The 27,922-nt window shown below is 42.6% G+C and overlaps 3 long non-coding RNA genes across 17 annotated transcripts in view; 1 reads left to right on the top strand and 2 right to left on the bottom strand.

The window, feature by feature from the left end:
- Positions 1-27,922, bottom strand: part of LOC137638319 (uncharacterized) — a 1,154,758-nt gene that overhangs the window by 287,021 nt on the left and 839,815 nt on the right. The gene's annotated exons all lie outside the window — the stretch shown is intronic.
- LOC137638322 (uncharacterized) overlaps positions 1-27,922 on the top strand; it is an 838,879-nt gene that overhangs the window by 472,171 nt on the left and 338,786 nt on the right. The gene's annotated exons all lie outside the window — the stretch shown is intronic.
- The window catches only part of LOC137638325 (uncharacterized), a 36,902-nt gene that overhangs the window by 7,344 nt on the left and 1,636 nt on the right, over positions 1-27,922 (bottom strand). Inside the window, exon 2 of the long non-coding RNA XR_011044056.1 lies at positions 341-540. This is a non-coding gene — a long non-coding RNA (uncharacterized lncRNA). The remainder of the gene's footprint in view (positions 1-340; positions 541-27,922) is intronic.

The raw sequence follows: 27,922 nt of genomic DNA, 5'->3' as shown, positions 1-27,922 counted from the left end.
AATCTTTGCTTCCTTCATACTACATAATGTATTAAGCTAAAACACAACTATGCTGGTCACCAAGAAAGTAGCTAATTTAGAAATGGAATATTTGTTAATAATTTCAGCAAACCATATACGTAACATAACAAAAACCACAGCTTAAACAGAAATTTATAGCAAAAAGTACTGTAGCTCCAAATTCCCCATGAAATAGTAATATAATCCTCATAAATTTGTTACAGTAAAGAAGCAATCAAAACGGGCACTTTTGAATAAAGATCTTAACACACATTATGTATCAAGTACATGCTTTTTTAAATATTTGTATAAAATAAAAAAAACTTCAACAAACACCTACCATTACTAATCACCATATCGACCCATTCTCTCCTGAGAAAGGAAGTGTGATAGGGATTTTATAATTATCAAGAACATTAGTTCTGTCTTCTTTGCAAAAGATCCAGATGCATTTCTTTATGAAGAGAAAAAGTAAATTGGGTAAGTTTACTTCAGTTCCATAAAACGTATTCTTCAATACCATATTCTTCAGCAAATAACCTGGAATGAAAAGAAAAGTTAAACAATAATATACTGCTTACTTGTATAAAAGCATAGTACTATACTATACAGTATAAATACAGATGTGCATCACACAAATACCAAGAATATTTAAAGAAACCCTCTTGATTAAGTAATGGAACAACTTTTTTAAACATGCTTTCCATTTAAAAGGGGCTAAATATGGAACCAGTTTAACCATTATCCTCTTGACAAAAAATATTTGATATCCATGAAATTATCAAACACAGTACTAATGACTTTTTGTTAACTTGATAACTGCTCATTATTCTTTCTTAATAAATATTCAAGCGTGTAGCATCCAATAAGTAATACTCTTATCAAACAAAATTGGGTCTTAAACTCCTAAAACACTGCTTTTACTTATTTCAAAACAACAAGGAGCCTACCAGGACACTACAGTATAAAGAATAAATCTGACATAGCTTGTTGATGATAAACAAGCTGCAGAAACTACTGTGCATTACCTAATATATTCGTTTAAAAAAAAAAAAAAAATTATGGGATACTGATGAAGCTCTAGAACAAAATAAGCCTAGATTAACATGTTAACCAGAGAAAAACTAAGCCCCAATATCACTTAAAGGAAAGGATGTTTCTATTGTAGGACATCTAACATACAGTAATTTATCAAAGACTCTATTAGAAGATTACCATAGTCTACTTCTGGCACAGGATCCTACAGCCTCTTGAAACAATGGGGATATGTATAGAGTCAAGTATGGCAATCATACTACAGTACTAGCACAGAATGAGTGGGAATGCGAGATGTACATTAATTAGAGAAGAAGGTGGACAAGGAAACTGGGAATCTGGACTTCCCTACGATCATAAATGGTTAGCAGTCAGAACATTACAGTATTAATGTCACCATCATCATAATCAGCCATTACTACTCCACTGCAGAACAAAAGCCTCAGACATTTCCTTCCACTTGCATCTGTTTAAGGTCTTTCTCTGCCAGTCCACACCCGTTAACTTTCTTAGTTCGTCAATCCATCGTCTTCTCTTTCTTTCTCAGCTTCTTTTACAAACTCTAAATGTTTAAAGGCTACTCATGAATGGCAGAGGCAAGGGACAGTGAAATTGCCCTACCAAGCAGGAGAATGCCCTACAGACTGACCACATATACATATGATCAGTGCCACAGCCCCTCTCCACCCAAGCTAGGATCAAGAAGGGCCAGGTAATGGCTGCTGATGACTCAGCAGATAGACCTACCTGTATAGGATCCCCCAAACCCCGCATCCTTACCTCATAAGGATGGCGAGGTTGCAGCGACCAAAGAAACTAAAGTGTCTGAGCGGGACTCGAACCCCAGTCTGGCATTCACCAGTCAGGGACATTACCACATTGGCCACCATAACCCTAGGTACTCACTCTATTATTCATACCCAAGGATAACAGAATGAGTATTAATGTAGATAGCAACAAAGGCTTCTATTACAATGAGTGCCATTCTGGTGAAGAGAAATATGTTATTTTCATTAGTAAAATAAATTTTTGAATATACTTACCCGATAATCATGTAGCTGTCAACTCCGTTGCCCGACAGAATTCTACGGAAGGGATACGCCAGCGATCGCTATACAAGAGGGGGGTGTACTCACAAGCGCCACCTGTGGCCAGGTACTGCAGTACTTCTTGTTGACACCACTTCAATTTTTCCTCGGTCCACTGGTTCTATGGGGAGGAAGGGTGGGTCAATTAAATCATGATTATCGGGTAAGTATATTCAAAAATTTATTTTACTAATGAAAATAACATTTTTCAATATTAAACTTACCCAATAATCATGTAGCTGATTCACACCCAGGGAGGTGGGTGAAAACCAGTGTACATGTATATCAAGAAGCTAAGTATCCCGTATTTCATATTATCAGTTATTCAAAATAACAATGAAATTACAAGTACCTGGTAAGGAAGTCGACTTGAGCCATTACTCTGCCTTAAATAAGTTCGTCTTCCTTACTGAGCGCAGCGTTCCTCTTAGGAGGCTGAACAACTCTAAGGTGCTGAAGTATCAAGGGCTGCAACCCATACTAAAGGACCTCATCACAACCTTTAACCTCGGCGCTTCTCAAGAAAGAATTGACCACCCGCCAAATCAACAAGGATGTGGAAGGCTTCTTAGCCGACCGTACAACCCATAAAAAGTATTCAAGAGAAAGGTTAAAAGGTTATGGGATTATGGGAATGTAGTGGCTGAGCCCTCGCCTACTACTGCATTCGTTGCTACGAATGGTCCCAGGGTGTAGCAGTACTCGTAAAGAGACTGGACATCTTTGAGATAGAATGATGCGAACACTGACTTGCTTCTCCAATAGGTTGCATCCATAACACTCTGCAGAGAATGGCTCTGTTTGAAGGCCACTGAAGTAGCCACAGCTCTCACTTCATGTGTCCTTACCTTCAGCAAAGCAAGGTCTTCTTCCTTCAGATGAGAATGTGCTTCTCTAATCAGAAGCCTGAATAGTAAGAAACTGAGTTCTTAGAACTTGGAAAAGAAGGTTTCTTGATAGCACACCATAAGGCTTCTGATTGTCCTCGTAAAGGTTAAGACCTTTTTAGATAGTACCTAAGAGCTCTAACTGGGCAAAGTACTCTCTCCAGTTCATTCCCCACCAAGTTGGACAGGCTTGGGATCTCGAACGACTTAGGCCAAGGACGTGAAGGAAGCTCGTTTAGCAAAAACCGAGCTGCAAGGAACATGTAGCCGTTTCAGATGTGAAAACAATGATCCTGCTGAAGGTGTGGATCTCACTTACTCTTTTAGCTGTTGTCAAGCACACGAGGAAAAGAGTTTTTAATGTGAGGTCCTAAAAAGAGGCTGATTGGAGAGGTTCAAATCTTGATGACTTAAGGAACCTTAGGACCACGTCTAGATTCCAGCCTGGAGTGGACAACCAACGTTCCTTTGAGGTCTCAAAAGACCTAGGGAGGTCCTGTAGATCTTTGTTGGTGGAAAGATCCAAGCCTCTGTGGCGGAAAACCGCTGCCAACATACTTCTGTAACCCTTGATCGTAGGAGCTGAAAGGGATCTTACTTTCCTTAGATATAACAGGAAGTCAGCAATCTGGGTTACAGTGGTACTGGTTGAGGAAACTGCATTGGTCTTGTACCAGCTACAGAAGACTTCCCCTTGAGACTGATAGATTCTGAGAGTGGATGTTCTCCTTGCTTTGGCAATCGCTCTGGCTGCCTCCTTCGAAAAGCCCCTAGCTCTTGAGAGTCTTTCGAAAGTCTGAAGGCAGTCAGACGAAGAGCGTGGAGGTTTGGGTGTACCTTCTTTACGTGAGGTAGACGTAGAAGGTTCACTCCTAGAGGAAGAGTCCTGGGAATGTCGACCAGCCATTGCAGTACCTCTAAGAACCATTCTCTCGCGGGCCAGAGCGGAGCCAACCAACGTCAGCCGTGTCCCTTTGCGAGAGGAGAACTTCTGAAGTACCCTGTTGACAATCTTGAACGGCGGGAATGCATACAGGTCGAGATGGAACCAATCCAGCAGAAAAGCATCCACGTGAACTGCTGCTGGGTTTGGAATCGGAGAACAATACAACAGGAGTCTCTAGGTTATCGAGGTAGCGAACAGATCTATGGTTGGCTGACCCCACAGGGCCCAAAGTCTGCTGCAAACATTCTTGTGAAGGGTCCACTCTGTGGGGATGACCTGACCCTTCCGGCTGAGGTGATCTGCCATGACATTCATACCGCCCTGAATGAACCTCGTTACCAGCGTGAGCTTTCGATCTTTAGACCAGATGAGGAGGTCCCTTGCGATCTAGAACAACTTCACGAAAGAGTCCCTCCCTGCTTGAAGATGTAAGCCAGGGCTGTGGTGTTGTCAGAGTCCACCTCCACCACTTTGTTAAGCTGGAGGGACTTGAAGTTTATCAAGGCCAGAAGAACCGCCAACAACTCCTTGCAATTGATGTGAAGTGTCCTTTGTTCCTGATTCCATGTTCCCGAGCATTCCTGTCCGTCCAAAGTCGCACCCCAGCCCGTGTCTGATGCGTCCGAGAGGAGAAGGCGGTCGGGTTTCTGAACAGCCAAAGATAGACTTCCTTGAGAAGAAAGCTGTTCTTACACCACGCGAGAGAAGACCTCCTCTCTTCGGAAACAGGAACTGAGACCGTCTCTAGCGTCATGTCCTTTATCCAGTGAACAGCTAGATGATACTGAAGGGGGGGAGGTGGAGTCTCCCTAACACGATGAACAGGGCCAGCGATGAAAGTGTCCCTGTTAGACTCATCCACTACCTGATTGAGCATCGGTTCCTTCTCAGCATGCTCTGGATGCATTCTAGGGCTTGGAAGATCCTTGGGGCCGACGGAAAAGCCCGAAAAGCTCGACTCTGAAGATCCATACCCAGGGAGACAATGGTCTGGGATGGGACGAGCTGAGACTCCTCAAAATTGACCAGGAGGCCCAGTTCCTTGGTCAGATCCATAGTCCATCTGAGAATCTCCAGACAGCGACGACTTGTGGGAGCTCTTAAAAACCAGTCGTCTGACGGAGCCGGACACAAGATCATGGTACTGCTGCACAGTCTGTGAACTGTCAACCATGGGGAAGCGAGGAAGTACAGTGACAACCCGAAGCTGTCTAGACTGTCTGGGTCGTACAGACAACTCCTTATCGGGTTGCTGAGGTTGCCGCACTGCGTCACAACAAGTCACTTCTGCTGGTTGTTGAACGTCTTCCCAGTGACACACTGACTCCGTAAACAAAAAAATCCTCTAACAAGGACTAAGCTTGGACTGCATGTCTTGCAACACAGCTCAAGGTCTATGGGAGCAGGTGTGGTAACAGACGGGGTTAGCGACTGAAGTGGAACCATTACCTTCCCTGGGAGCATGTTATGCTTAAATAAAAGTCCATAGGAGGCTACGCGGCTAAAGGCTCCTCTCCAAATGACAGAGTCCTCAAGTGAATATCAGAAGGAGGGAGAAAAGCACTTTCTCATCTACAGGGACCATATCCGAGAAAAGCTAAGTTCTCTCAGTGAGGGTTTCACTGGTGCAAAAGCAGCAGACTAGAAGGCAACGTTATGAAACTGCTTGACAGTCTAGTGAGTTGGCAACAACCAAAGATGTGTGACTGAGAAGCATGCGGTAAGGTATGCAGAGCATGTTGTATGCAGAGCATGCTGTATGCAGAGCATGCTGTATGCAGAGCATGCTGTATGTAGAGCATGCTGTAAGGTAAGCAGAGCGTGTTGCATGGCGTGTAACATTTCTCAGAAATTCCATGACCAGTGCTAGAGTGAGTAATATCGCATTACCGTCCATTGAAAGTGCACGTGCCGAGGGAATTGATTTAGACTGTTTTGTTGATGAATTTGATAGCCGGCATGATAATCGTAGAATTAAGCTACACTAAATGTACTATAATCTACTTCACCTCAGGAAAGGGAAACTCGCCCTGTTGGCAACACTGCATACTTCATGCATGCTTGCATGGGGTTTAATATCAACATAATATTACCTTACATTCATAACTCATGATTCATTTGTTTAGAAGATATTTTTGCCATATTTTGCGATTTGTTAAAAATATATTGCAAGGAATACATATATATTTTTATATAAGTAATACAAATAACCTCCATTATCATAATGTTTGTGTAGGCATACATGTATATGATTACAAATGCAAGTTATGAAAGTAATGAGGTGTTATTATTGTCATTGTTATTCCCAAGTTGAATGGGAAGAAGCTCAAGTTGAGGAAAAAATGGCAGATGCATGCGTTGAGCTGGCTGACTCATAGCATGAGGTTGTTGCCTCAAGAGTTGTGCTTGCTGTAAGGGTTGTGGATGCGCAGTAGCAGGTTCCTGAGGAACGAGTTAAGGTTCCTGAGGTGTGAGCTGCGAGAGTTGAGGTAGCGGCTGCGCAGAACGCAGTTCTTGTCTCGCGAGTTGAGGTTCCTGAGGTGCTAGCCTAAGGAGTTGAGACTCTTGCCTTGAGGAGGGTTTAGGTCGCTGCAGCGAGTGCTGAGGTGGCTGCCTCATTGATGGAAGAGGTTGTCGTACCTCAAGAGATTGTTGCCTCGCTGGTGGAACCGCAAGCGGAAGCGGAGGAAGTAAGGCATAAGACTCCTGCTCCCATTGCTGAGGTTGCCTTAAGGAAGGTTAAGGTTGCTGCACAACGCTGGTAACTGGCAACTCAGAACGCGGTAAGGTAGCCTGAGGAACCTCAACTTCGTACGCCTGGCAGACTGGACTGTGGTGAGGCGGAGCTCTCGCAGGAGGAGGCGGAGGTTGCTGCACACCGCTGGTAACTGGCAACTCAGAACGCGGTAAGGTAGCCTGAGGAACCTCAACTTCGTACGCCTGGCAGACTGGACTGCGGAGAGGCGGATCCTGCAACGTGACACCGTGAAAATTCTCTCTCTATCGAAACGATAGAGCGCAAGTTGAACGTTCTGAACGTCAACAACTGCAGAGACAAAACAAAACGTTAGTTCAACTTTGAAAACAGTACGAGACTATCAAAGAAATTCTTTCAAAAACATTAAAATAGCATAATATGTTAACAGGTAAAACCGAAATGACGGGCTCAATATTAATTAACTTCGGTACCAAGAAAAGACCGCCTACTATTAGGAAAGGTCGAATATAAACAAATATAAAAATTAATTTTAATAAGTTTATAATAAAAGGAAGTTAATCGAAGAGGCCTATAAAAGGCGGAGAGATATAAAATAAATCTATAACTTTTGTTAAGCAAAATTAAGAAAGAGAGTCTATACTCTCTTAGACACCAACACTTCCGTCTAAGGGAAGGGTCGGCCATTTAAAGGTGAAAGAGAGTTCATACTCTCTTCGTCACCATAATTAATCAAATTAATTCCAAAAGTTAGCTAAGCTAATAATAAAACTTCCTGAATAGCGAAAGCTGAAATCTTAGAGCAATACTTCACCAAAAACCGTGAACAAGACTCCAAAATTATAAGCGTATCCATGAACGTCTTGCCGGAAGCACGACAGAGGAAAAATTGAAGTGGTGTCAACAAGAAGTACTGCAGTACCTGGCCACAGGTGGCGCTTGTGAGTACACCCCCCTCTTGTATAGCGATCGCTGGCGTATCCCTTCCGTAGAATTCTGTCGGGCAACGGAGTTGACAGCTACATGATTATCGGGTAAGTTTAATATTGAAAAATCTTGGGACAAACTGTCAAATGAAAAATTGGTTCATTTGGAGCTTACTAGTATAATCACTAATCTTCAAAAATTTGAAGTGTTCAATTATAAAAGTTTAGAAATTATACCCTCTCAAAAGTTGTCTTCCTTATATTGTAAAATACTGTATGTAGACCAGCGGAGATCTCACAATTACTAAAGCTAACTGTTTTAGAATACATTTTGTCCAAGGAGAAATATCTTTAAAGCAGTCTATGGCAGTTTATCTAAAATCCCACCAGAGAGAGACAAATTATTCAAATCCATAAAATACCTTGAAATCTTACATGGTCTTTCACACCAAAGTCTGAATACAGCACAGAAATTTCTTCGAGAATATTCCCATTTTTAATAATGTTAGATGGACAATCTATGAAATATCATAAAAAAAGAGAGCACCAACAGCATTTCGTCAAGCAATTTTACATAGCATTTATTTGCTTCACTAAATGTACTGTACTATACTATAAATATACTGTATTTCTGTACTAAATATAAACATAAATGAACCTTTCATAAAAGGTAAGATTTTGCTTGACTGAAGTGTACTTTCAAGGAACACACTAAATCTTCAGTGTCAAAATGTATGCAAATCTAGGCCTGAAAGCACAAGACGGCCCTCAATTACCAACAGCAGTAAACATGTTAAATAAAATGATTTACAGTAGGCCTACATGTATTTTCAAGCAATTGTAAGTATTTGATTTATGAATTATGATATTTTAATTATAAAATAAATTTTTGAATATACTTACCCGGTGAATATACAGCTGCAACTCTGTTGCTCGACAGACAAAAAACTACAAAAAAAAACTCGCCAGCGATCGCTATACAGGTAGCGGGTGTGCCCATCAGCACCAGCTGTCGGCCAGATACCAAGCTCCATGTAAACAAAGACTCAATTTTCTCCTCGTCCCACTGCGTCTCTATTGGGGAGGAAGGGAGGGTCATTTAATTTATATATTCACCGGGTAAGTATATTCAAAAATTTATTTTATAATTAAAATATCATTTTTAAATATTTAACTTAGCCGGTGAATATATAGCTGATTCACACCCAGGATGGTGGGTAGAGACCAGTAAAATATGTTTACATTTTATGAGCTAAGAGTTTTTATTTCATTTTAGAAGTTATCAAAATAACAAAAACAAAATAAATAGGTACCTGGTAAGGAAGTCGACTTGTACGATTACTCTGCCTTATAAGTACGTCTTCCTTACGGAGCCTCGCGATCCTCTTAGGATGCTGATAGACCCCTAGGAGCTGAAGTATCAAGGGCTGCAACCCATACAACAGGACCTCATCAAACCCCTAATCTGGGCGCTCTCAAGAAATGACTTTGACCACCCGCCAAATCAACCAGGATGCGAAAGGCTTCTAAGCCTTCCGGACAACCCATAAAAACAACATTAAAAACATTTCAAGAGACAGATTAAAAGGATATGGAATTAGGGAATTGTAGTGGTTGAGCCCTCACCCACTACTGCACTCGCTGCTACGAATGGTCCCAGTGTGTAGCAGTTCTCGTAAAGAGACTGGACATCCTTTAGATAGAAAGACGCGAACACTGACTTGCTTCTCCAATAGGTTGCGTCCATTTACTTCGCAGAGATCTATTTTGCTTAAAGGCCACGGAAGTTGCTACAGCTCTAACTTCGTGCGTCTTCACCTTAAGCAAAGCTTGGTCTTCCTCACTCAGATGTGAATGAGCTTCTCGTATTAACAATCTGATAAAGTATGATAAAGCATTCTTTGACATAGGCAAAGATGGTTTCTTAACTGAACACCATAAAGCTTCAGATTGGCCTCGTAAAGGTTTGGTACGCTTTAAATAGAACTTAAGAGCTCTAACAGGGCATAAGACTCTTTCTAGTTCATTGCCTACGATCTCCGATAAGCTGGGAATATCGAAAGATTTAGGCCAAGGCCGAGAAGGCAGCTCATTTTTGGCTAGAAAACCAAGTTACCGCGAACAGGTGGCTTTTTCTGACGAAAATCCGATGTTCTTGCTGAAGGCATGAATCTCACTGACTCTTTTAGCTGAGGCTAAGCATACCAGGAAAAGTGTCTTTAGAATGAGATCTTTCAGGGAGGCTGATTGTAACGGCTCAAACCTGTCTGACATGAGGAATCTTAGCACCACGTCTAAATTCCATCCAGGGGTAGCCAAACGACGCTCCTTGGTGGTCTCAAAAGACTTAAGGAGGTCTTGAAGATCTTTACTGTTGGAAAGATCTAAGCCTCTATGCCGGAAGACTGATGCCAACATGCTTCTGTAGCCCTTGATAGTGGGAGCTGAAAGGGATCGTCCTTTTCTCAGGTATAAGAGAAAATCAGCTATTTGAGCTACAGAGGTACTGGTCGAGGATACAGAAACTGACTTGCACCAGTCTCGGAAGACTTCCCACTTCGACTGGTAGACTCTAATGGTGGACGCTCTCCTTGCTCTAGCAATCGCACTGGCTGCCTCCTTCGAAAAGCCTCTAGCTCTCGAGAGTCTTTCGATAGTCTGAAGGCAGTCAGACGAAGAGCGAGGAGGCTTTGGTGTACCTTCTTTACGTGAGGCTGACGTAGAAGGTCCACCCTTAGAGGAAGACTTCTGGGAACGTCTACTAGCCATCGAAGTACCTCGGTGAACCATTCTCTCGCGGGCCAGAGGGGAGCAACTAACGTCAACCTTGTCCCTTCGTGAGAGGCGAACTTCTGCAGTACCTTGTTGACAATCTTGAACGGTGGGAATGCGTAGAGATCCAGATGTGACCAATCTAGGAGGAAGGCATCTATATGTATTGCTGCTGGGTCCGGGACTGGGGAGCAATAGATTGGAAGCCTCTTGGTCAGCGAGGTTGCAAAGAGATCTATGGTTGGTTGGCCCCAAGTGGCCCAAAGTCTCTTGCACACATCCTTGTGGAGGGTCCATTCTGTTGGAATTACTTGCCCTTTCCGACTGAGACAATCTGCTATGACATTCAAGTTGCCTTGGATGAACCTCGTTACTAGGGAGATGTCTTGACCTTTTGACCAGATGAGCAGGTCCCTTGCGATCTCGTACAACGTCAGTGAGTGGGTACCTCCTTGTTTGGAGATGTACGCCAAGGCCGTGGTGTTGTCCGAGTTTACTTCCACCACTTTGCCTCGAAGGAGATACTCGAAGCTTTTCAAGGCCAGATGAACTGCCAACAGCTCCTTGCAGTTGATATGCATGCTCCTCTGACTCGAGTTCCACAGACCTGAGCATTCCCGACCGTCCAGTGTCGCGCCCCAGCCCAAGTCCGATGCGTCCGAGAAGAGAACGTGGTGGGGAGTCTGAACAGCCAGGGGAAGACCCTCTCTTAGGTTGATATTGTCCTTCCACCAAGTCAGACAAGACTTTATCTTTCCGGAAATCGGGATCGAGACCGCTTCTAGCGTCTTGTCCTTTTTCCAGTGAAAAGCCAGATGGTATTGAAGAGGACGGAGGTGTAGTCTTCCTAGTGATACAAACTGTTCCAGGGATGACAGCGTCCCCACCAGACTCATCCACAGCCTGACTGAGCAGCGTTCCTTCTTCAGCATCTGGATGGATAGCAGGGCTTGATCTATTCTGGGGGCTGATCGTCTTGTTGTTCAGCAACGTCCTCATCAGATAGTTCCTCATCCGAAAACTGATGAGGAAACAGCAACGGAGTGGGCAACGTCTGGCTCGCTGAGTCCGGTCGCACTGGTGCATGCGTGACGGAGCCGGACGCAACGTCATGGAACTGCTGCACAGTCTGTGAACTGTCAACAACCATGGGTGCGCGAGGAAGCACAGCGTCCACCCGAGACTGTCTAGACCGTCGGGGTTGTGCAATCAACACCATACCAGGTTGCTGAGGTTGACGCACCGCGTCACAACAAGTCACCTCTGCTGGTTGTTGAACGTCCTGAACGTCAACAACCACCTCCGAGCGTCGCTTAACGTCAACGTGCGGCTGGCAACCCACACTGGGTCGCATCGGTGGAGGAACCACCTCAACTGGTAGACGCGAGAAGGTTACCTCAGCGTCAACAGGACGCACAACCGACCGGTTGGAAGGTTGTTGGCCAGAAGGTTCGGCAGCAACCTTCTCCGCATTAAAGTCCTCTATCAAGGACGCAAGCTTGGACTGCATGTCTTGCAGCAAAGCCCATTTAGGGTCTACGGGAGCAGGTGCGGCAACAGACGGGGTTAGCGACTGAGGCGGTACCGCTTTCCATCCCTGAAAGCCTTGTTTATGCATGACATAATTGTACAGCAAAACTTCAAAGGCTCGAAAACAGCTGTGAAGTTGACCTGTAAAAAACTTGGAGCGTCTCCTGGCCAGGCGCCAGGGAGAGTCTACGAGATTTGAGAAGTCTATCTGGGCAGAGGCATGAACTCCCAAGCCGAGAACTTCTCTCGTGTCATATCAGACTCTCGCTCTATAAGCCAGTTTAAAAGAAGGGAAAGCAAAGGCTGTATCCCCCAAACTCCTCCTGGTGATAAACCAGTCGCCTAGCAAACGTAAAGCTCTCTAGGAGAGCGAGAGAGCACTAGCTTATAAACAACGGCTTCGAAGTAGCTAGGCCTAGTGTAAGCTCTGACGTCTAGGCGAACGAGGAGCAGCAGTTACAAAAAGAACCGGACAAAGATCCTTAAAAAAATCATCATGATTTAATTAAAGTCCATAGAGGGCTAAGCAGCTTTAGGCTCCTCTCCGTCTGACAGAGTCCTCAAGGGAATATCAGTAGGAGGGGGAACAGCAACTTCCTCATCTACAGGAACCTTGTCCGATAAAAGCTGAGTCTCAAGCAAGGGAGAGACCTACCGTGGTGGCAATGCTTTACAAGCAGAGTCCACACGCACTGGTGCATTAGTAGCGGACCAGGACGCAACGTCATGTAACTGCTTGACAGTCTGTGAACTGTCAACAACTGAACTGTCAACAATAACAGGTGCGTGAGGACGCACAGCGTCCACTCGAGACTGCTTTGACTGCCTAGACTGAGCAGTCAAAACAACTCTAGAATGCGGAGGTTGACGCACAGCGTCAAAACAAGTCAACTCCGATTGTTAGCGAACGTCCTGAACGTCAACAGGAGCATCAGCAAGTGGCCTAACGTCCAAATGTGGCTGAAAATCCATACGAGACCGCATCGAGTGTGGTTCTAAACAACCTGACTGACGTGACTTAGCTACGCCAACGTCAACAGGAAGCACAAAGGAACGTTAGGTTGGCTGAAAGCCAGGATATCGATGAGATAAACGGCTAGACTCAACGGACTAATCGGCAGAATAGTCTTCCATAAGGGAGGCAAGCATATTCTGCATGTCTTGCCGTACAACCCATTAAGGATCAACGGAAATGGTTGTGGTAAGAGACGAGGGTAACGTCTGTGACCGCAACACTTTGCCAACAAAAAAGACTCTCGGAGTCTGTGTTACGCTTTTGTTAGGCGGCGGGCAGTTTTCCGAGACTGCATAGGGTCAGAGCTGTCCTAATGGCTGCAACCAGGACGCTGGACCTGTCCTGAAAGGACTGACTTTCGCTTAAGGGCTTCGAAACCTTATTACAGGTTTCTTATGCGAAAAGCCTTCGGATGACGAGGAGAAAAAACGTCTCTCTCGCCTTATAGTAGGGGAGATCTTGGTAAGATACACCCGATACCATAGAGGGAAACGTCTGTTCGTTGATCAAGGCCTCTCGAACCCATAAGTCGTTCGACATTACTTCTCCCCTGGGTTTGGGAGCTTGCAAGAGGTCCCGGACTAGGTGAACGACAGGCACGAACAGACGAACCCTCGGACGCAACACTGTAACACTTAGCGCAATATCACTTTATCACTTCGATTTTCTGTTTTGCACTTATTTCACTGAAATCGAAACTTTTACTGATTTCTACCTGAAGCACGCAATTCTACCCTCATCAAAAGGTAGTAATTGCGAAATCAGTCGTATAATGCAAGCCCATTAACCCTGGATAGGTACGGTGGGTCGTTTGCGACCCCGAGCGTCAAAAAAAAACAGGTTTTTCTCACGTGACTCACCCCTGTGACTGAATTTGTGGGTGATCGACCTGCAGGAGGTGTCTCCCCTACACGCTCTAGTAGTGTCCAGATGTGCATTGCTGTAGCTGTACTCCTTCCCCGATTTCTGAGACGCGTCGGGGTCGTTCGCGTCCGAGTTTACCCTTCTGAGGTAGTTTGCATAATTATCAAAGTTATTACGTATTATGAAATTGTCGTAGAATGGCGCAACTTGTATAGGTTATCAGTTGTGGAAAGTCTTGGTGGATTGTTTGGCTACCATGTGCATGTTTTTTTTTTTAGTTAAAATGTCGTTCATCACCACGAGGACCATTTTACCGCGAGTGCCCCTTTTTCATTTTTTTTCATTTTTTTGCCAAGTCATTTTTCCGTAAGATATTGCCAAATAGTGTCGTAAAACTTTTGCTTGTTTAGTGTTGGAAAGTGTGTCTAGATGATCTGGCTACCCATGCATGACTTTGTTTTTGTCAGATACGACGTAGTTATTGGTATATTGGGTATTTAACTGCGGTTACCAATTTCTGTTTTTTTTTCAATATTTGTAAAAATTACTACGTAGTAAGGAATTGCCGTATATTATTCATTTTTTTTTCATGTTTATGTGTTAGAAAGTGTGCCTTGATGGTTGGGCTAACACGTGCATGTCTTTTTTTTTATCTGAGATGTCGTATATTAGAATCTCGGGCATTTTACCGCGAGTGTCCCTTTTTAATTTTTTTTAATTTTTTTGCCAAGTCATTTTTCCGTAAGATATTGCGAAATAGTGTCTTAAAACTTTTGCTTTTTTAATGTTGGAAAGTGTGTCTAGATGATCTGGCTACCCATGCGTGATTTTGTTTTTGTCAGATACGACGTAGTTATTGGTATATTGGGTATTTAACTGCGGTTGCCAATTTCTGTTTTTTTTTCAATATTTGTAAAAATTTACTACGTAGTAAGGAATTGCCGTATATTATTGATTTTTTTTTCATGTTTATGTGTTAGAAAGTGTGCCTTGATGGTTGGGCTAACACGTGCATGTCTTTTTTTTTATCTGAGATGCCGTATATTAGAATGTTGGGCATTTTTCCGCGAGTGCCCCTTCTTATTTGTTTTGCATTTTTTTGCTTAGTCATGTTACCGTAAGGAATTGGCAAGTAGTGTCGCAAAACTTATATTTTTATAGTGTTGGAAAGTGTTTCTAGATGATCTGGCTACCCATGCCTATTTTTTTTTTAGCCAGATATGGCGTATATATAGGTATGTGTTCGATTTTCCTGTGATTGCCATTTTTTCGTTTTTTCCCATTTCTTTCAAAATTACTACGTACTAAGGAACTATCACAGAGTAATATTTCATTTATATGTTTATTTGTCGGAAAATATGCCTTGATGGTTTGCCTAGCACGTGGCTGAAATTTTTTTTTTCTGAAATGCCGTATATTAGAATGGCCATTTTTCCACGAGTGCCCCTTTTTATTTGTTTTGCATTTTTTTGCTTAGTCATGTTACCGTAAGGAATTGGCAAGTAGTGTCGCAAAACTTATATTTTTATAGTGTTGGAAAGTGTTTCTAGATGATCTGGCTACCCATGCCTATCTTTTTTTTAGCCAGATATGGCGTATATATAGGTATGTGTTTGATTTTCCGGTGATTGCCATTTTTTCGTTTTTTCCCAATTCTTTCAAAATTACTACGTACTAAGGAACTATCACAGAGTAATGATTCCTCTAGATGTTTATTTGTCGGAAAATTTTGTTTACTTTTTTTTTGATTGAATATCATCAAATTTTTTTAGCTAAAATATTGTTTTACATTTTTTTTTTCGATTTTATTTCCCTTCAAAAAAAATTTTTTGGGTCAGAATTTTAATTTTATAGTCGTAAAATAATCGACAATTATCCAGCAACCCACCATACAATTTTTATGCATATCCAATAATAATTAGATTAGTAAATAACACCTTGAAATTGACATACCCTTCCTACATTTCAAGTGGCAGATTAGGGAGTCTGAGTCAGTGTGGTTGGCGGCCATTTTGTGGACATATCCGAAGCGTAAGCTGCCCTATCTATATATATTCTTGTTCCCTATAGAATTTGTGATATTTTGGTATATTTTTACCTGCATAAATATCATATTATATATTAAATATATGTATTTTTTTACGAAATTTCCAAGTACTCAAAAAATTACCTTTAGATATGGCCCCTGATATAAATGTAATTTACAAAATAATGAAGATTTTTTTACATATTTCTATTTTAGGATAACATATGTTTATTCCCTAAAAAAATTAGCCACTTCCTATTTCATTTGGGTACCCAAAAAAATTCATGAAATTTGGACAATTTTTTTTGGCCAAAAAAAGTTACCCTTTTTTTCTCATTTCAGATCTTCACCTCCATGGGTCTGACTTCATCCAAAATACATCAAGATGTGTCCTAAACATTCAAGAATCAATTCCTAAAAGGATTTGTGTATATATGTATAAACTTTTTTTTTATGAATTTTTATGTCAGGTCTTTTTTTTTTTCTACTTAATTTTTTAAAATATTTATAATAAATAGTTTTTCTGCAGATGAGTAGTATTTATCTTTACAGTTGTTTTAAGCATTCATTGAAGTTTTTTTTGGCAAAAGAAAAAAGGAGGTTACTGCAAAAACTGATTTTTCAAGAATTTTTTTTGGCGTCGGGGTCGTTCGCGTCCGAGTATACCCTTAAAGGGGTGTCCGAGGACCGTACCTATCCAGGGTTAATACCAGCAAAAAACAGAAAACATATTTTAAGATAAAAAATTCAGTGGCTGGGGAAGAGACTAAACACTAGTTACTTCAAAACTACGTTTTCAATCTCTAACCGCACATAGCCTGGGGACGAGAATAAAAACTAAAAACGTTTTATCCTTTCTCCCCGTACCAAGACTAGGGACGAGAGCAACTCGAGAACGTTACCCGCTTGAACGGAACGTTTTCTCTCCTCTCTCTCCCTCCGTCTCTATCTCTCTCTCTCTTTCTCTCTTGATTTCGCACCTAAGAGAAGAGCCCAATTACATTTCGTCAAAAAAACATGTTATTTGACCAAAGGAAAAAACTGAAAGGTTTTTCAATTAAAAAGTTCCTTTAAAATAAAATTTAAAACATTTAAGCTTTGAAAGAAGAATGAACAAAACGTCAGAATCGATTTACTCTTTCTGCAAAGTGAAACCGTGATACTCTCTCTCTCTCTATCGTAACGATAGAGCGCAAACTGCGTAGTATAAATAAACTAAACGTTAGTTCATCTTTGAAAATAGTACGAAGACTATTCAAAGAAATTCTTTCATAAAATATTTATTAAAAATATTCATTTAAAAGGTTTTAAATCATTAGCTCTTTAAAAGCTATTTACGATTGCAAAGGGCTCAACGTTGTTTAACTTCGGTTTCCAAGATAGGACCGCCTACTCTCAGGAAAGGTCGCATATAAACAAAACATTAAAATTTATTTTTTATGTTTATTATAAATGGAAAGTTAATCGAAGAGGCCTAATAAAGGCGGAGAGATATAAAATATATAGAGGAAAATCTATAATTAATTTATAACGTGATAAGATAATTACTAAAAGCCTAAACACACTTCCGTCTAAGGGAAGGGTCGGCCATTTAAGAGTCAAAGAAAGTCCATGCTCTCTTTGTCACCAAAAATTAAATCTATCCAAAACGAGTTCAAGATTTAAGATGAAGAAAAAACACCTGCACTGCGAAAGCTCAAACCAGAATATAGTACTTCACCAAAGATGATGGGAAAAACTCCAGGTTTCAACAGCGAGTAAAGTACGTCTTGTCGACACGTCGACAGAGAGAAAATTGAGTCTTTGTTTACATGGAGCTTGGTATCTGGCCGACAGCTGGCGCTGATGGGCACACCCGCTACCTGTATAGCGATCGCTGGCGAGTTTTTTTTGTACAGTTTTTTGTCTGTCGAGCAACAGAGTTGCAGCTATATATTCACCGGCTAAGTTAAATATTTAAAATGGGCTATTTAGCCCAGCACTGGGCCTGTAAGACCATACAGCACTTTAGTGAAACTGAGAAAAACCCTGCAGTTACACAACTATGTCAAATTTAGAAGGGTTGGGTAGCAAGATGGAAGAAAGATAGAATGGATGTCAAACATAATAAATAAAAAAAGAGCAGCTAGGGGCTGAAAGAATACTGCAAAGATGTTAAAAGCCTACAGTGAACTGTGAGGTTCAGGGAAGTGACTGTATGGTTTTAGTAACTATAATGGAAAAGGTGTCAGAAATTGTGGGCAACCTCCCATAAGTAGTAAGAGAAAGATGGTTTACCTGCACCAAATGCAGTGTTCAAAACACGGGCAAAAAGGTTTCTTCCACAGGGCATTGCATCATTCTCAAGCCAGATAAATACAATCACTTTGTAGCCTAGTGAGAGCAAAAAAGAGGAGTTTTGGATACCATTTCTTTCTGTTTCTTGGTGCTAACTAAAAGGTGCTGGACACTTTGGAATAGGAGTCCTGTTGAGGGAGCGCCATCTCGATAGTTATCTAAAAAGTCCAGAGGAAGGGGGTAGAAAAACTCTTGAATCTCAAGATAGGGACACATAGCATATTAATTTTTCAACAAAAACTCAGGAATGGAAGAAAACGTGTACCCCATCTTTCAGAATGCAAGACTTGATATAAGAAACCATACAGATCATCGCCTACTCTTCCTTAAAGCCTTGGTTAGATAGCAAAATTTTGTGGCTGAGGTCTTTCCAAACCTCATTTAAGTGATCAAAGGGTACAGTGACTGAAGGATAAGGTGAATCATACTCTAGAAACCTGACCACTGAGTGAGTATGACTTCACTGAGGAAGAGATCAAAGCCCTTCCACTGGAACACATGGATCAGGACAGAGCAAATCGCCCTTCACTACAGACAACAAAGAACTTTTCTTGGTAGGAACCTACATAAGGAAGCCCTTTAAAAGGCAAGACCTTCACTGAGGAAGATAGATCCATGCCCTTTCACTGGAGCACCTGGATCAGAGCAGAACAATCACTTTACTTCAGAGATGATGAAGAGCTATCATCGTAAGAGAATACACAGGAAAAGTTTATGTCTGGAGGAAGCCAACACAAGGAAGTCTCAAACTAACCTAAAAAGTTTCAGCCAAAAGTACCCTCCTATGACAGATAGCACAGAAGACTGCTTGCTCGCTCCAATACTGTACATGTCTGCAGAGTATCTAACTTTCCTCAATATCCCCAGACCAATCTTGTGAGACAAGACCCTCTCTAGCTGGAAATGCTGGAAAGCATACAAGCATTCAAAGAAAGACTTCAAGGACCAGTGATTTTGATTTATGTATATGGGCTATATAGCCTAGTGCTGTGGCTTGAAGGGTCACTTAGCATCCAAGTGCAACAGGGGGAAAACCCACCACTTGTAATTTAAAGCAAAAGTTACAAGAGGTTGGCCAACAAGATGAAAGAAAGGGGGCAGGAATGGAGTAAAATTCAAGGAATGCTGCAAGAACCATTAAGTAATAACTATAGTGCACTGTGTGAGGTGCACTGATAGCACTGCCCCCTTACCAAGGACTGGTGAAACCTCAGCAGGTTAGGCTGAGGAGGAAAATTAGGCTAGGGTGATTTACTCACTGTAAGACAAGTACTGTACAGCCAGCAGATCTAGAAATATCTTTTACCTATGTACAATGAGAAGACCCCAGGACCACCTAGATAATAATGTCGAGTACCCTGCTGATCAACTGATTAATCAGGGAGGAGGATGGGGGAAGACAAAGATGGCAGGGGTTAAAAGGCATGCCAATTTTCAGCCCTGAAGCCAGGGAACTTCTTATTGTACTGGATGGCATACAGGTTGTTCATTGGTGCTTCTCAAAACTAATACCCTCCTCATAATGAAAGAATGAAGGGACCACTTAATATCTATAATCAGCCTCTTGAAACTTTGCATCAAACCTGGTCTACCACAGCATTCAGCTTGCTTGAAACATCATGGTCTTCTTACCGAAGCCAATAAAAGGCTGCACGCTTCTCTAGATGCAGATGAACATGACAAATTCAGAGATAATTTGTATTTTTTCCTAACTATACAAACCTTAGCTATTTAATATGGGTAATTACTTTCGGCGTATCTGAAATGACGAGCCATTAGAAATTTAACGAGGGTTTGCTACCCCACCGCTAGTTAGCAGGGGGGTAGGGAGGGTAGCCTGGTACCCCCCCCCCCCACCCCACCCTCACACACCTGTGTGCTGAGCTCACTTTGCTTAGAGGTAGGACTTCACGGGGGATAGGGCTGGCGGGCAAGTTTGATTAAATAGCTAAGGTTTGTATAGTTAGGAAAAATACAAATTATCTCTGAATTAGTCATTTGATCCGTAACTGAAATACAAACCACGCTATTTAATATGGGTGACTCAACCCTTAAGAAGGGTGGAAAAGTCCCAGGCATACTGGCTTTTGGCTTTGCCCAGGGACTCATTATCTCTGTTTGTCAGCACTCCCTGCACCTCGCTCGCACCTTGCTATGCAAGGGCTGCGGCCTACATAAGCTGTGTGTGAAGGATTGTGTGTGACTCGTCCAAGGAAGTTGACCTGAAGTTCTTAGATGGAAACTTTAGGCTAGGACTCTCCCAATACCACCTCGTCAGGGTATGGGGACGTGACAGTATTAACTTAATACTAGGAACATAAGGAAACATGGTTTACCTGCAGTGGCTTGAGGTCAGCTGTGCAGAGAACCCAGGATGCTGCTTCCCCAAGAGAGGGGAGGATGAAGAAAAGAATATGGGCCAGACATACCTTTTCTTTCAAGCAGACTAAAACCGGGTAACAATGCCCTCAACCCTCTGCTACTTGTCCATTAAGGAGCCTGAGGTTTAAACCAGCTATTGTGCAGCCACCATAGGGCCGATAGAGAACGTATCGAGCCTCCTGTGGGTCACGTCTTGCAGGTAGTGGGCTGTGAAGGTCGTCTGACGCTTCCACACCCTTGCTTATAGAACCTGCGTCACTGAGAAGTTCCTCTTGAAGGCCAGGGATGTAGCTACGCCCCTAACATCATGCGCTCTAAGGCGACATGACGGAGGAGGGTCAGGATTCAGGGACAGATGGATCACCCTACGAATCCATGCCGAGATGGTATTCTTGGTGACCCTCCTCTTTGTTCTCCTAGTGCTCACAAACAAAGCTTGCACTTGGGGACGAATGCAGCCGTTCTTTGAGATATAACCTCAGACTCATTACTGGACACAGTAGGGGATGGTCTGGGTCATCTGTAACAGAACGAAGACTCGAAATCCGGAAAGAGTTGAATCGAGGATCCGGCACTCCCAGATTCTCTCTTAGCCACAAACTTAGAGAAGAATCTGAACGTTACCTCCCCTCATCCCTTTGCATGGGCGATGTCATACGAGAGACCATGAAGTTCACTGACTCGCTTGGCCGAGGCCAAAGCTAGTAGGAACACCGCCTTCCAAGTTAAGTAGCGATCTGAAGCCTGGCGAAATGGTTCGTAGGGAGGTCTCTTAAGAGGCCTGAGAACTCGAACCATGTTCCATGGAGGAGGTCTCACTTCCGACTGAGGGCAGGTAAGATAATATCTTCGTCTGAGTAGGAAAGTTCCAGCGAGGAAGAAATGTCCACTCCTTTGAGCCTGAAGGCTAGACTTAAGGCTGAGCGATAGCCTTTCGTTGCCGAGACTGAAAGGCGCATTCTTCCCGCGAATATACGAAGAACTCCGCTATTGCTGGAATAGTGGTATCGAGTGGAGAGATACCCCTTCACGACTCCAACCACAGAAAACTCGCCACTTTGCCTGGTAGACCCCTGCGGATGACCTACGCAGGAGTCCAGAGATCCCGTTCGCAACTTGTTGCGACAATCCTCTCTTAGTGAGGAGATGCTGGATAGTCTCCAGGCGTGAAGTCAAAGCGAAGCTACGGCTTTGTGAAAGATGCTGGCATGTGGTTGTTTGAGTAGTTTGTGTCGCAGAGGGAGTTCTCCCAGAAGTTCCGTTAGGAGTTGCGGAAGGTCGGGAAACCATTCCGCGTGATGCCATAGTGTAGCTATAAAGGGTCATCGAGAGATTGACCGATATTCTGGTCTTGTTGAGCACCCTCCTCATCAGACAGAACGGGGGAAAAGCGTACACGTCGGTGCTGTCCCCCGTTGTTGGAAGGCATCTTGCCAGAGTGCATTGGGATCTGGGACTGGGGGGCAATACAGCGGGAGCTTGAAGTTCAGCGCTGTAGCAAACCAATCCACAGTCGGGTAACCCCACAAAGTCAGGACTTTGTTGGCTACTGGATGATCCAAGGACCACTCGGTACTCATTATCTGAGACACTCTGCTCCGACTATCAGCGAGCACATTCCCTTTGTCTGGAATGAAGCGAGCCGATAGAGGAATCGAGTGGACTTCGGTCTATTTCAGTATCTCTACTGAGAGATGGGATAGCTGCTTTGAAAAGGTACCTCCTTGCTTGATGTAAGCCACTACTGTGGTGTTGTAGCTCATCACACCACAGAGTGATCCGCCAGGTCCTTGTTGGAACTGTTGAAGGGCCAGGAAGACGGCCTTCATCTCTAGCAGATTTCTACCACAGGCCTGAGGTCCAGTGGTACAGAACGTGCCCCCCCCCCCCTCCCTTGGAGGTGTCTGAAAACAGCATCCAATCCGGGGGGAAGGAACGAGAAGATTCATTCTTCTTCGTAGATTCTCGCCTGTCACCCACCACTGGCGGTTCATCCGTTCCGCAGGATCCATAGGGAGCATGATGTCCGGGGAATGAATCGCAGCCTTGATTCTACTAGGACCTGAGTCGCCCCTGGAGAGACCTCATCCTGAGGCGACCGTTGAGAACTAGACGAGCCAAGGGTGAAAGGTGACCGAGGAGACGTAACCACGATTGGGTTGGAAGCTCTTCTCCTCTGAGGAAAAGGCTTGCGACTCTTCTTAGCCTTGCTATCCTGTCGTCTGATGGAAAGGCCTTATGGAGATTGGTGTATATAATCATGCCTAGGTGAACCAGTCTTTGATTGGGCAGCAGAGCGGACTTCTCGAGACTTACCATGATCCTTAGATCCTGGACAAGTCCTAGAAGTTTGTCTCGGTGTCAAAGAGGGAATGACTCCGAGTCTGCTAGGATCAGGCAGTCATCTAGATAATGGAGGAGACAGAAGCCGATCCTGAGTGCCCACGATGATATTAGGGTGAACACTGGTGAAACCCTGTGGTGCTGTGGAGAGACCGAAACACGGCACCTTGAACTGGACAAATAAACTGAATAGCAACCCAACCCGCAACGGGAAAGGAGCTTCCGTAATAGTACGTAGTAGTAGTAGTAAGGGGTGAACGACCTCGAGTAGAGAGAGAGACCGTCGTCAAATTAAACTCCCACATTCCCTTCGCTGAGAATCCAAGTTCCCCGTAGGAAAGGAGGGACAGCGAAGATAATAGATGAATGAAGAAAGTCCAGCGATGACGATTCCCCACGGCGGCTGAGTTAACGGAAAAGCCGAAGGAAAAACCGATGGACCAAGATGGAGAGGCCGTACCCCGTGACGTGGAACCGTGGTGGCCTTTCACTACGCAGGTGTCGTTGTCGTACATTACACACACAGCACAAACACTGAAAAGAAAACTTACTACATTTCTATACACAAATATATACATAAACATAAAAAATGTTTATATATATTACAAGTATAAGAAAAAGTAAGTAAAAAGCCATAAGCATTAATGGCTGTCAAAGAGGCGAGGGTGAAAGCGGACACGTCCGACTGCCACCCGAGTCGATAGCAAAGTGAGCTCAGCACACAGGTATGTGAGGCTACCCTCCCTATCCCCCGCTAACTAGCGGTGGGGTAGTAAACCCTCGTTAAATTTCTAATGGCTCGTCATTTCAGCTACGCCGAAAGTAATTACCCATATTAAATAGCGTGGTTTGTATTTCAGTTACGGAACAAATAATCTTCAGCCCAACTAACTAAAGCAACTGTGTGCACCTGACCCTTCAGAGATTGACAAGATCAACCAGTTATCAAGATAACAATGAAGACATATTCCATGTCTATTAACATAAGCCACAACCAGAATATACATTTAAGAACATTTTCAAAGCTATTGACAGTGTGAATCACAGAACTTTAAACTGGCAAACAACTCCTATGGAAATGAATCAAGGTAATGTTTACTCATATGGATGGGTATCTGGAAAACTTCATGTTCCTAGTCTACCGAGACCCTGAAATTACGTAAGATAGAAATTTGATAACTAAGTTTTCATTGGAAAATAGTAATGAAAACTCAATTGAGGGGAGTAGTTGCTATCTGCTCACCAGTTACCAGATGCCTCCACTAAGAAGAAAACTGTTAAAGCCTGGCAGCTAGTCTTTAATGACTTAAAAGCACAGATTTCTCCAGCCTGGCTCTTCCAGTGGCAGGACTATAGATATATTCCTGAAAAGAATGCTGGAAGCAGATTAGATCTGGACGTATGTTAAATTCATTGCTGGACAGGTAATACTGTATATAAATGAGTCCATCCATGAACCGGTAACACAAACCACCGAGGCAGGCCGAAGAATGATTCGTTGCGTCTGGAACTAATAGACGATGTTGGTCAACAACCGCAATCGAGACCTCCTCCTCCTTACGGCTGAGATTCCTTAGAAACGACGTTTTGAAAACGTTGGTATTTCTTTGTTTACGATTGATAAAACTGGCATAAGTTCCAAATGTTCACTCCCCAGAAGCAGATTCGCTTATGCGAAGTTTTGGCAAACCCAAAATTTAAGAAGGAACTGGCTGGAGAGAAGGAAAAGTCTACTCGAGAGTAAACTACTGTAGTTATGCCTGGTTACGAGAAGGTAGGCGGGAATGCAAGACCCGACTTCTCGTATATAACCATTGAAACTAATGATCTATTAGAACGAAGCTCTAATTGTATGATGGCACCTATTCCTAGTTGGTAGAAAAGATTGCTTGCCCGCATGAACTTGCGCAAGCGTACTTCTTTGCCTCCCGGTAAGTGTTTGAAAACGAGCCTGAGCCTGCTTGTGAAAATAATGTATATGCGATGAATCACAACATTATTGCTCAAAGAGATTGGTTGTTGACTACCTGTAGCCTTGTCAACATGTTCATGAGAATGTGTACATCCAGCTAGTGCAGTGATCAAACTGACATCGGTATTAAACATTTGCCCTTAAGAGAATACTTGCTTGTAATCATTCATGAATGTTAGCAGAGGCTGACGCTATTCCTTTGGGAATAGAGGCTGACGCTATTCCTTTGGGAAAAGAGGCTGACGCTATTCCTTTGGGAATAGAGGCTGACGCTATTCCTTTGGGAATAGAGGCTGACGCTATTCCTTTGGGAATAGAGGCTGACGCTATTCCTTTGGGAATAGAGGCTGGCAAAAATTAAACTTACAAGGGTATGTTTCACACGCCCGTTGTGTGAGTGCTACGCAGAGCTCTCCATTTCGTAGGGAAAACAAGCCTGAGAAAGTAACACTGAAGCATTTCACTAATCTCTGCATCTAACTAGATTTGTGGTGCCCTGGTGGCACAATGATGGCATGCGGCCATCGTACAATTCTAGGTTTCTAACTCCCTGGCGGAGTCTGAATTTTGTCTAAGAATAATTTTATGAAAATTCAAATTCATGAGCAGTGAGGATAAATAAATACCGCAAATTATTAGACACCTTTGTTCTTATTTACCAGGCCAAAAAATGTACACTACTGAAAAAGTAAAAAAAGAAATGTAAATTATAAAGATCCCTTCATAACTAAAAAAAAAATTAGAAGACCTAACACAAAATGTAAATTATGAAAATCCCTTCACAACCAACCAAAAATTCAAAGAGCTAACACACAATGCCAGCCAGCAAAACATACTGAATTCCAAGGAAGAAAACCCTCCCTACCAGAGTCAAAATGTTGTGAAACAAAAGTGTACCAGTAAACATGCTTTTTTCAGGTGGCCCTTGGTACCTATGCTTAAGCCCAAACCACTACTTATTGCCTTGGTTCTGAAGTTTAAAGAATACACCACACAACTCTCCAATAAAATTACCCACTACCTTAAAGGCACTTTCACTCCAAAGTGGCACATAGCATGTGTCAGACCACAGTTTGGTGTGAAAGTGACCTAAAAAAAAAAAATAACAGTTAGAGGGCCTAAAAATATTGTCTGACAGGTAGGAGGTACAGACATCATTTGGCTCTTAGACTAAGATTCGGGTTAACGGTTTCATTATAGCTGACAAAATTTTGCACCTAAATACAGTATAATTTAACTATTGAAAAATGTGGTCAGAGACTTAAGAGACAAAATAGGCGGTAAATTTTTACAAGCACTTACCAGGCCATAGGCGATATTTGCCATTACAAACAACATCAGCTACACATTTCAGTCACTTTTTCTTCTATGCACTTTTCGGCGGAAATGCATAATTAACGAGTTATTCAATATCTTATTTTTAATATTTGTTAAAAAATGGACAAGTCATTCGACATGTTGACTCCACAGCAAATATTGTCATCTGAGCCTCTTTGCACCCTCGCATACCCATAAGTAAGTAGTCCAATATACCTGTATACTAATATTTTCCTCAGCCAATTTTTTTTATTTGTTTCATTTGTATGCATGTCTTTTACATATTGTAATTAATATTTTGTTATTTTGTTATTTAGTTTACGTTAAATCACTTAGAAAAACGTTATTGTGGTTTTTCCCCCCCCCCCCCCTTTCTAAGGCATTTTTGGTCCGAGACACAAGCGTTAGCGGTTGAAAAGCATTTTTATCGTGCATCCTCTCAGGCATTTTATTTTTCTCTTCTCGTTTTTCATGTTTGTATGCATGTATTTTAAACATTTTACTTAATATTTTGTTGTACCAAAATGGGTTGGCGTATTTCTCTGTACTAGTTTACGTTGAAGCACCTAGAAAAACGTTATATTAATTTTTTTTAGTTTTTTCCCCTTTTTGGAGGCATTTTGGGTGCGAGACACACACATTTCCGGTATGGCGCGCATTAATCTTCTGCACATTCGTTACAGTTCAAATTTTAGTTTGCGATGGCAACCGTCGAAGTCAGTTGTGCGGGCTGTAGTCTTGACTATTTTAAGTGTATCAATACCTTTTATTCGAAAAACAGCGAAATCATAATTTTTTTACAAGGACACGGTGCTTTACCTGTGGCAGTGAAGTGCCCCCATTGTGATATTCTTTGCAGTTATAATAGTAATACGCACCTGTTTTTCTGTCGACGTCGTAGGAAAGCTCCCAAGAAAAAAGCTAGTGTTCAGTGTACATACACCGTTTCTTTGTTCAAGGGTACATTCTTAGATAATGCACATGTGAAACCTTGGGAAGTGGCTCTTTTTGTGAATCATTTTTAAGCAAACATTGGGATCACTCTACCATCATAGACTGTTTACATTGGTCGAGCAGAACAAGTGTGGATTGGCGAAGCTTTTGTTCGGAAGTAACCGAAAAGTGGTTTTCAGAACAATCCCCGGTGGGTGGTCAAGACATCGTCGTGGAAATTGACGAAACACTAATTGTACGTAGAAAATATAATCGTGGTAGACAATTAAATCAAGTGTGGTTGTTTGGAGGAATTGAGCGTGTGTCCAAAAAAAAATTTATCATTCCGTTACATCACGAAGGGCAAGACAGAAGTGCTGAGACCCTTATCCCATTAATTAAAAAGTATATCTTGCCAGGCTCTATTGTAATTAGTGATGGTTGGGCAGCGTATCGAAATGTAGGAAATGAGGGATATACCCACAAAGTGATAAACCATAGTGAGGAGTTTGTCCAAGGGACAGACCCAAGTGTGCACACGCAAAACATTGAAAGACTTTGGAGAGACGTCAAGGAGTGGTCCAAACGACCGGGGAATCGATCTGAATATCTGGAACAATATTTGGCCAGATATTTATTTATTTCACGTTACAATCACGATCAGTGTTACCATCATTTTTGGCTGCAAGTTGGTCAGCTTTACAGACCACATGGTGACCGTGCACGACCCATTGCTGAACAACCTGAAGCAGATAACCCAGTATCGGACTCTGATTCAGACTCATAAGGTAAATACATAATTTTTTCCTGTGACGAGCTAGGTTAGGCACAGT

This window comes from Palaemon carinicauda, chromosome 3 (genome assembly GCF_036898095.1).
Source record: "Palaemon carinicauda isolate YSFRI2023 chromosome 3, ASM3689809v2, whole genome shotgun sequence".
In the NCBI taxonomy this organism is placed as follows: Eukaryota; Metazoa; Arthropoda; class Malacostraca; order Decapoda; family Palaemonidae; genus Palaemon; species Palaemon carinicauda.
The sequence above is the reverse complement of the archived record's forward strand: the minus strand, read 5'-3'. Positions and strand labels throughout refer to the sequence as shown.